We start from the raw sequence: 16053 nt of genomic DNA on the forward strand, positions 1-16053 counted from the left end.
CCTCCAGGCCTGTCTGCAGTTCGCTAGAGAGCATTTGGATGATCCAGAAAAGGACTGGGAGAATGTGTTATGGTCAGATGAAACCAAAATAGAACTTTTTGGTAGAAACACAGGTTCTCGTGTTTGGAGGAGAAAGAATACTGAATTGCATCTGAAGAACACCATACCCGCTGTGAAGCATGGGGTTGGAAACATCAGGCTTTGGGGCTGTTTTTCTGAAAGGGACCAGGACGACTGATCTGTGTAAAGGAAAGAATGAATGGGGCCATGTATCGAGAGATTTTGAGTGAAAATCTCCTTCCATCAGCAAGGGCATTGAAGATTAGACGTGGCTGGGTCTTTCAGCATGACAATGATCCCAAACACAAAGCCAGGGCAACAAAGGAGTGGCTTCGTAAGAAGCATTTCAAGGTCCTGGAGTGGCCTAGTCAGTCTCCAGATCTCAACCCCATAGAAAATCTGTAGAGGGAGTTGAAAGTCCGTGTTGCCCAACGACAGCCCCAAAACATCACTGCTCTAGAGGAGATTTGCATGAAGGAATGGGCCAAAATACCAGCAACAGTGTGTGAAAAGCTTGTGAAGAGTTACAGAAAATGTTTGGCCTCCGTTATTGCCAACAAAGAGTACATAACAAAGTATTGAAATGAACTTTTGGTATTGACCAAATACTTATTTTCCAACATGATTTCGAAATATATCAAAAATCAATGTGATTTTCTGTTTTTTTTTTTTTTTTCTCCCCCACATTCTGTCTCTCATGGTTGAGGTTTACCCATGTTGACAATTACAGGCCTCTCTAATATTTTCAAGTAGGAGAACTTGCACAATTAGTGTTTGACTAAATACTTCTTTACCCCAGTCGTAACATGTACTCCATTACATTTACTTCAGTAACTCTTTGAGAAAAATGTACTCCTAAGAGTAGTTTTACTAAGCCATACTTTTTACTTGAGTGGATTTTTGAGGTAAAAACGCTACTCTCTCTGTAGCATTGCAATGCATGCTAGGAGGCATGCTGAACAAAAACTGTGTTGACAGCAGGTGGCAGAAGACGTTGACAGTCTCCCCAAAAGGGAGCAGTGATGGCCAAATGAAGCTTCTTGAAACAATAAAGCTGTGTAGCCAATTGGTTCAAAGCTTCACGGTGGTTCATTTGGTCTTTTGACAGTCGTATGATGCCACTGTGAAATCAAGCGTTAGGAATTAATATCTTTAGGTGTAAATATCCCATAATACAATGGGGACAGCTGCAGATGGTGGGTGGCGGCTGATGGTCAGGTGTGCCTTATAGTGCAAAAATTACTGTAATCACTATTGAATATTGATTTTCTCCACTAGAGGGCACTCATGCTCTTTTGACGAATAATGCTTCACTTGTCATTTTTTTCTCTCGCAGAAATTCAATGATTATCTTTTTTTTTAATGATTATTTCTTTGGCATAAGGTGGTTATGTAATGTTTTATTGAACAGTACCGTTATAACAACAGTTCATATGGATAACTTTGTGCTGAAAAACATACCATTGTTTAAAAATGTTTTTTTTTTTAAATCAAACAAAAATGTAAGCAATTACTCAGAATGTTACTCATTACTTGAGTATTCTTTTCACCAAATACTTGTTTAACTTGTACTTGAGTACTTTTGAGTATTTTTTTGGATGACTACTTTTACTTGAGTAATATTATTTTGAAGTACCGCTTCTTTAAGTAAAATCTTTGGTTACTCCACCCACCTCTGCTTTGTATGAGTGTACTGTATTAACTTTTATTCTTGATTTTTTTTTTTTACATTTGGCACAACTCAGGTTTTATATTTATTTTGCAATAATCGAATTGTGACATATATTTGTTACACGTTTAGTGAATTTTTATGCATTATAAAAGATTTATGTCTGAATTTAAGGGGCTTGAAATAGGTTAGGGCATTTACTATAAAAATGTGTCTACCGTATTTTTAGGACTATAAGTCGCAGTTTTTTTTCATAGTTTGGCTGGGGGTGCGACTTATACTCAGGAGCGACTTATGTGTGAAATTATCAACACATTATGATATCATTTCACATGTTATTTTGGTGTTTTGGAGTGACACTGATGGTTTAGTAAACTTGTTAGCATGTTCTTTATGCTATAGTTATCTGAATAACTCTTAATAGCTATGTTACGTGAACATACCGGCCACGTTCGCATTTCGTTTTTCATGCATCATGTAACATTATCATACTGTACACTTATTCAGCATGTTGCTCTCTATTGTATTTTTATTAGGGGTGTCAAACGATTAAAATTTTTAATGAAGTTAATTACAGCTTAAAAATTAATTAATCATAATTAATCACAATTAATCGCAATTCAAATCATCTATAAAATATGCCATGTTTTTCTGTAAATTGTTGGAATGGAAAGATAAGACACAAGATGGATGTATACATTCAAAATATGGTACATAAGTACTGTATTTCTTTATTCATTCATTCATTCATTTTCCATGCCGCTTATTCCTCACGAGGGTCGCGGAGGTGCTGGAGCCTATCCCAGCTAACTTCGGGCAGTAGGCAGGGGACTGTATTTCTTTATTATAACAATAAATCAACAAGATGGCATTACCATTATTAACATTGTGTTAAAGCAATCCATGGATAGAAAGACTTGTAGTTCTTAAAAGATAAATGTTAGAACAAGTTATAGAAATTTTATATTAAAACCCCTCTACATGTTTTCCTTTTAATGAAATTTTCACTCAAAAAATAAACTAGTAGCCAGTTATTGTTGATGTCAACAATTACTTACACAATGCTCATGGGTGCTGAAGCCTATAAAATCAGTCGCACCCAAGCGTCAGCAGAGGGCGGCAAAACTCCGAAAAACACAAGAAGTACACCTTTCACTGTGCTGTAATTTCAATCTGTTTGAGCGGGGCATTTGTGCGTTAATTGCGTCAAATATTTTAACGTAATTAATTTCAAAAATTACCGCCACTTAACGCGATAATTTAGACAGCCGGAATTTTTATTTTAAATTGCATTTCAAGATGACATATCTGTTCTATGTGTTGGATTTTATCAAGTAAATTTCCCGCAAAAATGCGACTTATACTCCGGTGCGACTTATGTTTTTTTCCTCTTCGTTGGGCATTTTATGGCTGGTGCGACTTATACTCGGGTGCGACTTATAGTCCGAAAAATACGGTACTTACAGAATTTTCAAGTTAAGAAGCGACCTCCAGAACCAATTAATTTCCTAATTAGAGGTACCACTGTATTGTGACCCCAAATGTGATGTCCACCTTATGTTTAAGTTTTTTTTAATGACCAAAAACAGTCATTTTCCCTATTAAGAGTTAAGGATGGCATCAAACACTTTCATTCTTGTGTTGTGGTTTGACTTAAAACTGTTAAAAAGCTAGCGCATGTGTCACAGAGGAATACCGAGCCACCGGCTAAAAGTAAGAAAAAAAAAAGATGAATTTTCAAATACAGAGTCGCAAAACTCAAAAAGATCTCTCCGGAACCAAGTCAACAAAAACAAGAAGAAAAAAAAAAAGCGCGTAAGCTTTTAATCAGCAACTGGAGACAAACAAAAACTTACTTTGTTCTCACAGTTGAGATTTGTGGCAACTGGAAAAAAAAAGTGAAATTCACAGCAACAACGTCAGTAATAAGTGTTAGAACAACTTTGGGTTATCCTGGAGTTCAATCTAACTTCTATTTTAAAAGTTTATTTAGGACATATATGGCTAACACCCTTAGATAACCCTAAATATGTCTTGCCTTCAATGGCACTAATATATGATCATTGCAGCACTACAGTTAAAATAATGCCAGTTTGTATGGACATCAATTAAGTCTGTTGGTAGTTAGGGAAAAAAAACTTTTTCTCGTGCTTATTTATAGTGACCTTATTGCCTATTGCATCATGTCAGCTGCAAGGGCGCTGTGACCCACTGATGTTGACAGAGTGAATACGAATGTACTGCACACTCAACAACACTCAATCAGGTCATTATGAACTCCAGCCACAAAAGAGAGACTGCAATATTAGACAGCAATATTTGCACTCACTTGGCATAAAAAAAAAGAAAAATAGAGCACTTCAATTTAAACAGCTTCTGATCCAACATAAAGTTCAGATTAAAAAAAAAAAAAGTATATTAATGCTTTATTTGCGTGTGACTGATTGTGAGGTATTTGCAAATTTTGTTTATGGCAGAAAAGGCTGAAAAAGCAGTTTCTGCTCTTGCATCTCTCTTTAAAATTAACTGCTGCATTTTAAGCCAAAAGAACTGTTGTGTTTGATCGAACAATATGTCTAAATGCTGCCATAGCAGTTTTATGGTGCTTTATGCCCCCGGACTATTTTTAATTTGTTTTACCCTGGAGACCCCTGTTTACAGACACTGCGCAACCGCTTTTGTTTCAACTCGGCCATAAAAAGAAGGTAAGTAATTATAGTTATTAATCGAAATTTCCATCATTTTTAGCCTAGAATCCTTAATTGTAATCATTAATTAATATTTAGTCTAAAAAATAAACGACTTCAAAAAAATTATTCACTCGCATATTTTAAACTTTTAAACAAAATGACAACAATGAAAAAAAATAGTGTCTGTAAATAGGTCACTGATATCTACCTCAAAACTATCGCTTAATTATAAAAAATTTTGTTACTGTCGCACTATCCCTGATATTTTAGATGATGAAAAAAAAATTGATCCAAACAAAGAGAAATTGAAAAACAAAAAAAATTTCGACCACTCCTTGTTTGTGAATTCTGCATCACAACCCTTGTTATATTACCGTGTTTCACCCATAATATCCCCACAAAGTCCTGCTGTGGCCACTCACAGCTGTGTCTTGACACTCGGTGATACATGCTACATGAATTTTTTGGATCGAAAAGAGGTAAGTATGCAATAACATCTCATTAAAATCGTGGCGTCTTTAATTATACTCTCACCTCGAGTTAACGGAAAGCCACAAAAAGACATACATTGCAGTCGAATGCTATCCCGAGAATTATGGACACAGCAAGCTAACTGACTAGCATGCTATCCATCATTTTTTTGACCCTTGTTGCCGTTTGGATTGCCTTTTATGGGATTATATTGTTGTATTGGGTACATTGAATGCTACATTAGATCCGCCCTGCGCTCAGCCGCGGGTCGCTGGCTGAAAGCCGGTGTATCGGCTGGATGTCGCCTGCTCCAGCGGGGGACCCTGCCCTGGGCTTGGTGGACCGCTGGGGTTCCAGTGGTGTGCTGTTGTTGCTGTGCGGTTGGGGGTCTGCGGCTGTGGGCTGGGTGGGCGGACGGCGTTGTTGTGGGCATGGGGTTGGTGGTGCGTCCCCTCTTGCCATCCCTGAGGGTTGGTTGATGGGAGCGCGGTTGGCCCGGGGGACCATCCTGGATCCCGGGGGAGGGACAATGGCTCCTTTGTTGGGCTGTGGGAGGAGGGATGGGCTGCGCCGCACCACACTCCCTCCCCGGGCTGGCTGGGTGGGGGCCGTGGCCTTGAGTTGGCGCCTGCGCAGCGTCTCCGCGCGTCTGCGCGGCAGTCGCGTGATTGGTTGGGATCGTGTGCGTCTGGATGTGATTGGGCGCGTTAAGGTGGGGGGTCCCGGTGTCGGGATTCGCGGTGGAGCGGCGTGGAGTCGGTTGCCAACGGGCTTACACTCACAAGGGATTCACACGATTACTCGGTTCTAGATCACAGAGCTGATTTGTGTACACTCTACCCCTCCCAATCACTTAGCTTATAGACTTCCCCACCCCCTTCTTTCCCTGGTTAACAGGCCCCCCACATGGTGTCAACCGGAAATACATCTAGCTGACAATAGTACCAACATATTAATAGTTAGTGTAGGCGTTCAATGTATTTCTTCTTGTTGTTTGTGTTTATTTTCTTCTTCTGTTCCCCCATAACTCCTTCCTGTTCCCTGCTTTGTCATAAGAAACGAGGTATGTTGAATGATAATAATGGCACTATGTCACACTCTCAATGTGAAACATTAAAACTGTTCAGACAAACCAGACAATTGGACTTCCATTCTCCGTGTCAAACAGCTGAAAAGGACAGGTTTAATTAAAAAAAAAAAAAAAAAAAAGATGCTGAAATCATAAGGCTTAGGATCTAGGCTTCAAGGCTAAATACAATAAATAGATGGTGTTATGTACTCACATTTATATGTTCCTTTTATGCATATGGAACCTTTTATTCTCAGTATATTTCATTCCAATACTGAATCATAATTGAAAAAAAATATTTCAAAAGCCCATCGCAAAAATTAAAATATGGGATTGCAAGTTAACCTCTAAAATTTCCCCTATTTTTCACTCACCTGATTTGTTCTACTGTTAAGGTGTAAAAAAATGCCCTCTTGTTCAAAATTCTTCCCTAGGAAATAGAGATTTTAAGCTTTCCCATGATGTATCACACATGCATATACAGTGGGGCAAAAAAGAATTTAGTCAACCACTAATTGTGCAACTTCTCCTTCTTGAAAATATTAGAGAGGCATGTAATTGTCAACATGGTTAAACCTCAACCATGAGACAGAATGTGGGGAAAAAAACCCAGAAAATTATATTGTTTGATTTTTAGCAAATCATGGTGGAAAATAATTATTTGGTCAATACCAAAAGGTCATCTCAATACTTTGTTATGTACCCTTTGTTGGCAATAACGGAGACCAAATGTTTTCTGTAACTCTTCACAAGCTTTTCACACACTGTTGCTGGTATTTTGGCCCATTCCTCCATGAAGATCTCCTCTAGAGCAGTGATGCTTCTTACAAAGCCACTCCTTTGTTGCCCTGGCTGTGTGTTTGGGATCATTGTCATGCTGAAAGACCCAGCCACATCTCATCTTCAATACCCTTGCTGATGGAAGGAGATTTTCACTCAAAATCTCTCGATACATGGCCCCATTCATTCTTTCCTTTACACAGATCAGTCGTCCTGGTCCCTTTGCAGAAAAACAGCCCCAAAGCATGATGTTTCCACCCCCATGCTGCACAGTGGGTATGGTGCAATTCAGTATTATTTTCCCTCCAAACAAGAGAACCTGTGTTTCTACCAAAAAGTTTTATTTTGGTATCATCTGACCATAACACATTCTCCCAGTCCTCTTCTGGATCATTCAAATGCTCTCTAGCGAACCGCAGACGGGCCTGGACGTGTACTTTCTTCAGCAGGGGGACACGTCTGGCAGTGCAGGATTTGAGTCCCTGGCGGCGCACTGTGTTACTGATAGTAGCCTTTGTTACTGTGGTCCCAGCTCTCTGTAGGTCATTCACTAGGTCCCCCCGTGTGGTTCTGGGATTTTTGCTCCCCGTTCTTGTTATCATTTTGATGCCACAAGTTGAGGAGGGAGTTGAAAGTCCGTGTTGCCCAACGACAGCCCCAAAACATCACTGTTCTAGAGGAGGTCTGCATGGAGGAATGGGCCAAAATACCAGCAACAGTGTTTTAAAAGCTTGTGAAGAGTTACAAGAAAACGTTTGGCCTCCGTTATTGCCAACAAAGAGTACATAACAAAGTATTGAAATGAACTTTTGGTATAGACCAAATACTTATTTTCCACCATGATTTGCAAATAAATTCTTTAAAAATCAAACAATGTGATTTTCTGAGGGTTTTTTTTCCACATTTTGTCTCTCATGGTTGAGGTTTACCCATGTTGACATGTTACAGGGCTCTCTAATATTTTCAAGTGGGAGAACTTGCACAATTAGTGGTTGACTACTTATTTGCCCCACTGGAGGACAATTTTGAAATTTGGTCAAATTGGGAGTCTCAGAGCGGAACTTCAAACCAAACGAGGAATAACAACTTTCAACAAGTAGTAAGAAAAGAACATGGACACGATTAAAGGGGAAGTCCGACAGCTGCTTCATCTTACGGCTCAGGAATTCACTTTCCGTGATGATTCTGGGTCACATTACGCTTTAATATTGCGGCATTTTTCTGAAAGCGGCTTTTAAGATCTCATCGTCAAAAGCTAGCCCACACTACTCGGACTATATCAACTCTGTTGATTTTGATTTGTCCAGTCAACATAGCCCGCCCCTCCTAACCCGCTGCCAATTTGACGCATGTCATTCATTATTCATACTAGCCCCCTCTTTAAATATCTCCTCCCACTGCCTTTATCGCTTGATTGTTAAATATTCATACTCGGAGTCACACTCCAGGCCTGCTGAAAGGATCATCTTGCACTAAAGCTTGCAGCTAGGGACTTGTTGGTATTAGCGGTGTTTAATGTCAAGCAGACACGCATGCCAACTTAGTAGTGGTGGTGGTGTTGTTATACTTATATAGCGCTTTTCCCCCTGTTTACAGAGGTTCATGAAAATGGCTTTTTTAAAATATGTCTGTTTTATTTTATTTGTACAGGATGACTCTTAACATCTAAACTTGATGGAACCTTCTCTAAACTTTGGACTTTCCAACTGTTCGGTAGCCTTGCAAGTAAGACAGTATTTACTAGAGATTTACTGATTCATCATGCAGTACCGTCTTCTAAACATCAACTGTCCAACCACTTCCCCGATCATCTGATGTACGAGCCAATCAGAAGGAAGAAGCAGGAGTTGCAGGTGTGACCAGGAAGCAACAACACTGCTGGCCAACAGTATTGGCACCCCTGCAATTCTGTCAGATAATGATCAATTTCTCCCAGAAAATTATTGCAATTACAAATGCTTCGGTAGTAATATCTTCATTTATTTTGCTGGCAATGAAAACACACAAAAGAGAATGGAAAGAAATCATTATCATTTTACACAAAACTCCAAAAATGGGCCGGACAAAAGTATTGGCACCCTTTGAAAAATCATGTGATGCTTCTCTAATTTGTATAATTAACAGCACCTGTTAATTATCTGTGGCTGATAACAAGTAGTGGCAATAACTAAATCACACTTGCAGCCAGTTAAAATGGATTACCGTATTTTTCGGACTATAAGCCGTACCTGAGTATAAGTCGCACCAGCCATAAAATGCCCAATGAAGAGGAAAAAAACATATATAAGTCGCACCGGAGTATAACTCGCATTTTTTGGGGAAATTTACGTGATAAAATCGACCATATAGAACAGATATTTCATCTTGAAAGGCAATTTAAATGAAAAATACAATATAGAACAACATGCTGAATAAGTGTACAGTATGATAATGTTACATAATGCATGACCAACAAAATGCGAACGTGGCCGGTATGTTAAAGGGGAACTGAAGAGCTTTTCAGATTTCGCTCTTAAGTGTTTTACTCAGTTGAATTGTATTAAATGCGTCATTCGCTCTCTCAAAAAGTCACATAAAAAAAAAAAAAAATTGACCGCGTATTTTTTGAGTTATGGCCATAGCAACACCATAGCAACGAGGGACGCGCCGTCCTGCCGACCCCTACCTCATGACGTAACTTCCAGGAAGCCTCGCCACCACTCTGAACACGGAAATATAGCACCACGCTATCCTCGCCATATATTGCAAACATTTTCTGGGTTTTACTCGCGGGATTCGTCATGCCATCTCGATGTGTAGCGATATGAATTACTCACAGGAAGACTCGAGACTCTAGGAGTGGTCCAAAAAAAAAACTTCTGCAAAGGTTTGGACCGTTTTTGTTAGCATGCATACAGGTCCCCAATCGGCTCATTGTTTTCATCATTTCAGCCACGACAGCTTTGGAAAACCTACAACAATGCATCCTTGGTTTTACAAAGACGTAAGTAGAACATTAATGGCTTTTTTTGATAAACGAGGGGGACTCCTACTGCCTGTTTGTTGAAGTGCGACATTTATTTTTATTTTTTGCTGTTGGCCTGTCATAAGTAGATAGGTTGGCTGACACGTCGTCTACTCATGTGATTTTATTACTATATCAATAGGTGTTATGTAAATTCAAATGTCTCTAGCACCAAATAGGTCCTTGGCTCGGTGTTTTTTATATTTCAACATCAAGGTCTGCCTATTTGAAGAGGGAACAATAGCATCAAATAGATGCTGCTATGACTGGGGCATTATTATTTGATCACCATGAAATTATTATTAAATTAAAATTAGGACTCATCCAATATTTTCATGCTGCTGTGATTTTTTTTTCTCCAGGAAGCCAAACATAAAAAAAATTAAGTGGCGGAAACCCTCAACATGATGGAAAAAAAGCGTTGCAAGTCAGTTGCCACCCAGTTTCCCAAAATCAAGAGAGAGTGGGTCGAGTCATATGATGACCCAAGTGATGCAGTGTCCAGCGATGACGACTGAAGAGATCCTATGAGGCCTGCCAGAAGCTGAATTTCTTCCGTCTGCGACATCAGATGACGATGACTTACGAGAAATAAATGTAGCAAATTTTGATGACATGAAATCATAAACTAGTCGTATATACAGTACACATTTTTTAAAAGAAAAATCTAGTTACCTTCATATTTTAATGTATAATGTATGTATAATCTTTGTATAGAGAACACTTCATGCTACAGAAAAGAGTAAATACATATTTCCCACTGCCATTATCATTTTTCAATGTTGCGCTAGTCCGTTGCTATCCTAACTTTGTGTTGCTTACTAAAATTATGCTCTTTGATGTGTGCCATTCTGGTATCATTTATTATTGTGGCCTATTGAATATTTTTTCAGAATGTAATATAATTACAATATATTATATACCTATAGAATACATTAAACAGTCAACAAAATGTGTCAATGTTGTTAACAATTTATGGTTTTATTTTTTAAATGTAATTCATGCCCCTGTCAGTGCTTCAGCCTCCTCAAGTTTGGCTCTCACGTCTGGGATCTCCTGATGACACAGGCATACTATTGGAAGGGTAATTACTTGACGGTGTACAGCATAGCAACACCTGGAAAACAAAATGGTTTTGTCATTTATTTTGAAATATCGATAACATATTATTTAGCCACATTTGGGCTAGCTTCATCATATTTAGATCGGTAGGAGCTGTCCCATTACCTAGTATCCAGTTTTAGCTATGTGTAGAGCATGGAAAAATATACAACCATGTAATCGCATTCTCTCTAATAAAAAAGTCACGATGCTGGACTTACCACTCACTCTCCCGTTCGTGAAGTGTCGAGCTGTCAATTGGCATCATGACGCCATCTGCTGTGTCAAGTAAAACGCCGTCATCTGACGCCTCAGGTTCAAACATGTAGGGATTAATTGTAGTTCATCTTTCCTGGGAGCCTTTGCCATCGGTAGCGTCACGAAAGAGCGATCCTGAATGGTTACCTTTGGTGGAAATATCACTGACATCGTTGTTGCTGCTATGCTAGCTGTGGGTAGTCTTCTCTTGCCTACGTCACACTTCCGGGTTTGCAAAGGGACCATTAACGGAGTGCAAAAAAACTAAAAAAACGCAAATTATCCTTACAATTACGTGTTGATAATCTCATGGTTGTTTTGACGATTTTGTCCAAAGTTTATATTCATAAAACTACACCAAAATCCGGAAAGGTCTTCAGTTGCCCTTTAACGTAACATAGCTATTAAGAGTTATTCAGATAACTATAGCATAAAGAATATGCTAACAAGTTTACCAAACCATCAGTGTCACTCCAAAACATGTGACATGATATAACAATGTGTTAATAATTTCACACATAAGTCGCTCCTGAGTATAAGTCGCACCCCCAGCCAAACTATGAAAAAAAAACTGCGACTTATAGTCCGAAAAATACGGTAAGTTGACTCAACATCTGTCCAGTGTCCTTGTGTGCACCACATTGAGCATGGAGAAAAGATAGAAGACCAAAGAACTGCTATCTCAAGGCTACAAGTCCATCTCCAAAGACCTGAATGTTCCTGCGTCTACCGTGCGCGGTGTCATCAATAAGTGAAAAGCCCATAGCACTGTGGCTAACCTCCCTAGATGTGGACGGAAAAGAAAAATTGACGAGAGATTCCAACAAAAGATGAGCAGATGGTGGATAAAGAACCTCGACTAACATCCAAACAAGTTCAAGCTGTCCTGCAGTCCAAGGGTACAACAGTGTCAACCCGTACTATACGACAGCATCTGAATGAAAATGGACTCTATGGTAGGATACCTAGGAAGATCCCACTTCTGACCCAGAGACAAAACTTACCTGAGAACGCAAAAAAACTTTTGGAAGAAGGTTCTCTGCTCAGATGAGACAAAAGTAGAGATTTTTAGGAAAAGACATGAACATACAGTTTATAGGAAAAAAAACGAGGCCTTCAAAGAAAAGAACGGTCCCCACAGTCAAACATGCCAGAGGTTCCCTGATGTTTTGGGGTTGCTTTGCTAACTCTGGCACTGGACTGTTTGACCGTCTGCATGGCATTATGAAGTCTGAAGACTACCAACAAATTTTGCAGCATAATGTTGGGCCCAGTGTGAGAAAGGTGGGTCTCTCTTAGCAGTCATGGGTCTTCCAGCAGGACAATTACCCAAAACACACTTAAAAAAGCACTAGAAAATGGTTTGTGAGAGAGAACTGGAGACTTCTAAAGTGGCCAGCAATGAGTCCAGACCTGAATCCCATAGAACAACTGTAGAGAGATCTGAAAATGGCAGTTTGGAGAAGGCACCCTTCAAATCTCAGAGACCTGGAGCAGTGGACCAAAGAAGAATGGTCTGAATTCCAGCAGAGCATTGTAAGCAACTCATTGATGGATACCGGAAGCATTTGTTTGCAGTTATTTTGTCTAAAGTTTGTGCTAACAAGTATTAGGCTGAGGGTGCCAATACTTTGTCCGTCCCATTTTTGGAGTTTTGTGTAAAATTTAGGGCTGTCAAACGATTAAAATTTTTAATTGAGTTAATTACAGCTTAAAAATCAATTAATCGCAATTCAAACCATCTCTAAAATATGCCATATTTTTCTGTAAATTATTGTTGGAATGGAAAGATAAGACACAATGGATATACATACAACATACTGTACATAAGTACTGTATTTGTTTATTGTAACAATAAATCCACAAATGGCATTATTAACATTCTTTCTGTTAAAGTGATCCACGGATAGAAAGACTTGTAGTTCTTAAACGATAAATGTTATAGTTACAAGTTATAGTAATTTTATATTAAAACCCCTCTTCATGTTTTCGTTTTAATAAAATTTGTAAAATTTTCAATCAAAAGTAGAGTTAATATAATAATAAGAAGAACAAACATAACAATAATAAAAATAGAGTGACCAAATGGTTAAGTCTAAGTTTTACGTGTATTTTGCATAGCTATTTTGATATGGAATGCCAGTTCATTTTGTATTGTTGTTTACTGTGTGTCAGAATAGGGCCTCATTACTATAGACTGAAGTGCTTTTCTTTTTGTGAACATTATTTTTTTTGGGGAGAGATAGGAATATTATTTTTGTTGTGCTTTCACTAAACGATACTTATGTTTGTTGTGAAGGAGTTGCTGAAACTTATGCCAATAAACGGCGCGGTCCAAAGAATGCCTGTGTCCACTCGCCTTTATGTACGGGTTTTCCCATTGGCAGTGTATCAAATACTTGTTCTCCCCACTGTATCTGTACAAATCTTACCCAAAATACAACAAGAGACACATAATTGCCACTAAAAGAAAGAAAACTTACCTAAATATGTGTGGAGCACAAATAGCATTTTGCATTACATTGTGAATACAGCATAAACGTCTCACAACTACTAATTCTCCCACGTTTAGAAGAAATAACATGAGTATGGAACGGCGCTGCCCCCAAGCGGCCGGTGGCATTCTCTTCACTCTTAATGTCCATAAATGGCCTCATTGTAATCTGTTTGAGGCAATATGCGAGCGGGTCATTCAGTGTATGCGTTAATTGCGTCAAATATTTTAACGTGATTAATTAAAAAAAATAATTAACGCCCGGTAACGTGATAATTTTGACAGCCCTAGTAAAATTATAATGGTTTAATTTTTTTCCATTCTCTTTTGTGTTTTTTTCATTGCAAGCAAAATAAATGAACATATAACTATCAAAGCATTTGTAATTGCAATCATTTTCTGGGAAAAATTGACCATTATCTGACAGAATTGCAGGGGTGCCAATACTTTTGGCCAGCAGTGTATCTGTTGAAAAGCAATGTCGAAGTGCAAAGCGGCTTTTGTAGATGGTTCAGTTTTTTAAATTTAGTCAGAAATATACTTAATTTCCCCATTAAAAGAAGAACTTTTCTCTACGGGAAACGTTTTTGTTCATCCGCTAATCTATACGTCATAATGTGGCTTCATGTGGATTGGTCGCTTTCTGTTGGCAAGCCAATCAGGGTAAAGAGTTGGGAGCTGCAGACGGGACCAGGAAACCACTATCTGCTTGAATACTATGGAGGAATGCAAAGCAGTTTTAGCAGATATGTCAATTTTGCAAGTTTAGTCTGAAATCCACAATTTCTTCATGAAGAGGAGCAAAGAACATCACTAAAGGTTTTTTTTTTTTTTTTGACAGGAAACAATGTTTTCGCGACTGTGACCAGAAGATCTGCAACTGTATATTTTTCGAAGGTTTCTCCCATGGACCATGTCTCAACTGAATCTTTCCCAGATTGATACAGTACGTGGACTAAACAGTTGGGCAAAAGAAGTATTTAGTCAACCACTAATTTTGCAAGTTCTCCCACTTGAACATATTAGAGAGGCCTGTAATTGTCAACATGGGTAAACCTCAACCATGAGAGACAATGTGGGGAAAAAAAACAGAAAATCACATTGTTTGATTTTTAAAGAATTTATTTGCTAATCATTGTGGAAAATAAGTATTTGTTCAATACCAAAATACAATATGTACCCTTTGTTGGCAATAACGGAGGCCAAACATTTTCTGTAAATCTTCACAAGCTTTTCACACACTGTTGCTGGTATTTTGGCCCATTCCTCCCTAGAGCAGTGATGTTTTGGGGCTGTCGTTGGGCAACACGAACTTTCAATTCCCGCCACAGATTTTCTATGGGGTTGAGATCTGGAGACTGGCTAGGTCACTCCAGGACCTTGAAATGCTTCTTACGAAGCCACTCCTTTGTTGCCCTGGCTGTGTGTTTGGGATCATTGTCATGCTGAAAGACCCAGCCACGTCTCATCTTCAATGCCCTTGCTGATGGAAGGAGATTTTCACTCAAAATCTCTTGATACATACATTCATTCTTTCTTTTACACAGATCAGTTGTCCTGGTCCCTTTGCAGAAAAACAGCCCCGAAGCATGATGTTTCCACCACCATGCTTCACAGTGGGTATGGTGTTCTTCGGATGCAATTCAGTATTCTTTCTCCTCCAAACACGAGAACTTGTGTTTCTACCAAAAAGTTCTATTTTGGTTTCATCTGACCATAACACATTCTCCCAGTCCTCTTCTGGATCATCCAAATGCTCTCTAGCGAAACGCAGACTGGCCTGGACCTGTACTGGCTTCAGCAGGGGGACATGTCTGGCAGTGCAGGATTTGAGTCCCTGGCGGCGCATTGTGTTACTGATAGTAGCCTTTGTTACTGTGGTCCCAGCTCTCTGTAGGTCATTCACTTGGTCCCCCCGTGTGGTTCTGGGATTTTTGCTCACTGTTCTTGTTATCATTTTGATGCCACGGGGTGAGATCTTGCACGGAGCCCCAGATCGAGGGAGATTATCAGTGGTCTTGTATGTCTTCCATTTTCTAATAATTGCTCTTCTTTACACCAAGCGTTTTACCTGTTGCAGATTAAGTCTTCCAAGCCTGTTGCAGGTCTACAATTTTGTCTCTGGTGTCCTTCGACAGCTCTTTGGTCTTGGCCATAGTGGAGTTTGGAGTGTGACTGACTGAGCTTGTGGACAGGTGTCTTTTATACCGATAATGAGTTAAAACAGGTGCCATTAATACAAGTAACGAGTGGAGCCTCGTTAGAGGAAGTTAGACCTCTTTGACAGCCAGAAATCTTGCTTGTTTGTAGGTGACCAAATACTTATTTTCCACTCTAATTTGGAAATAAATTCTTTAAAAATCAAACAATGTGATTTTCTGTTTTTTTTTTTTTTTTTTTGCCACATTCTGTCCCTCATGGTTGAGGTTTACCCATGTTGACAATTACAGGTCTCTC

The sequence above is a fragment of the Corythoichthys intestinalis genome, chromosome 8 (genome assembly GCF_030265065.1).
Source record: "Corythoichthys intestinalis isolate RoL2023-P3 chromosome 8, ASM3026506v1, whole genome shotgun sequence".
Lineage (NCBI taxonomy): Eukaryota > Metazoa > Chordata > Actinopteri > Syngnathiformes > Syngnathidae > Corythoichthys > Corythoichthys intestinalis.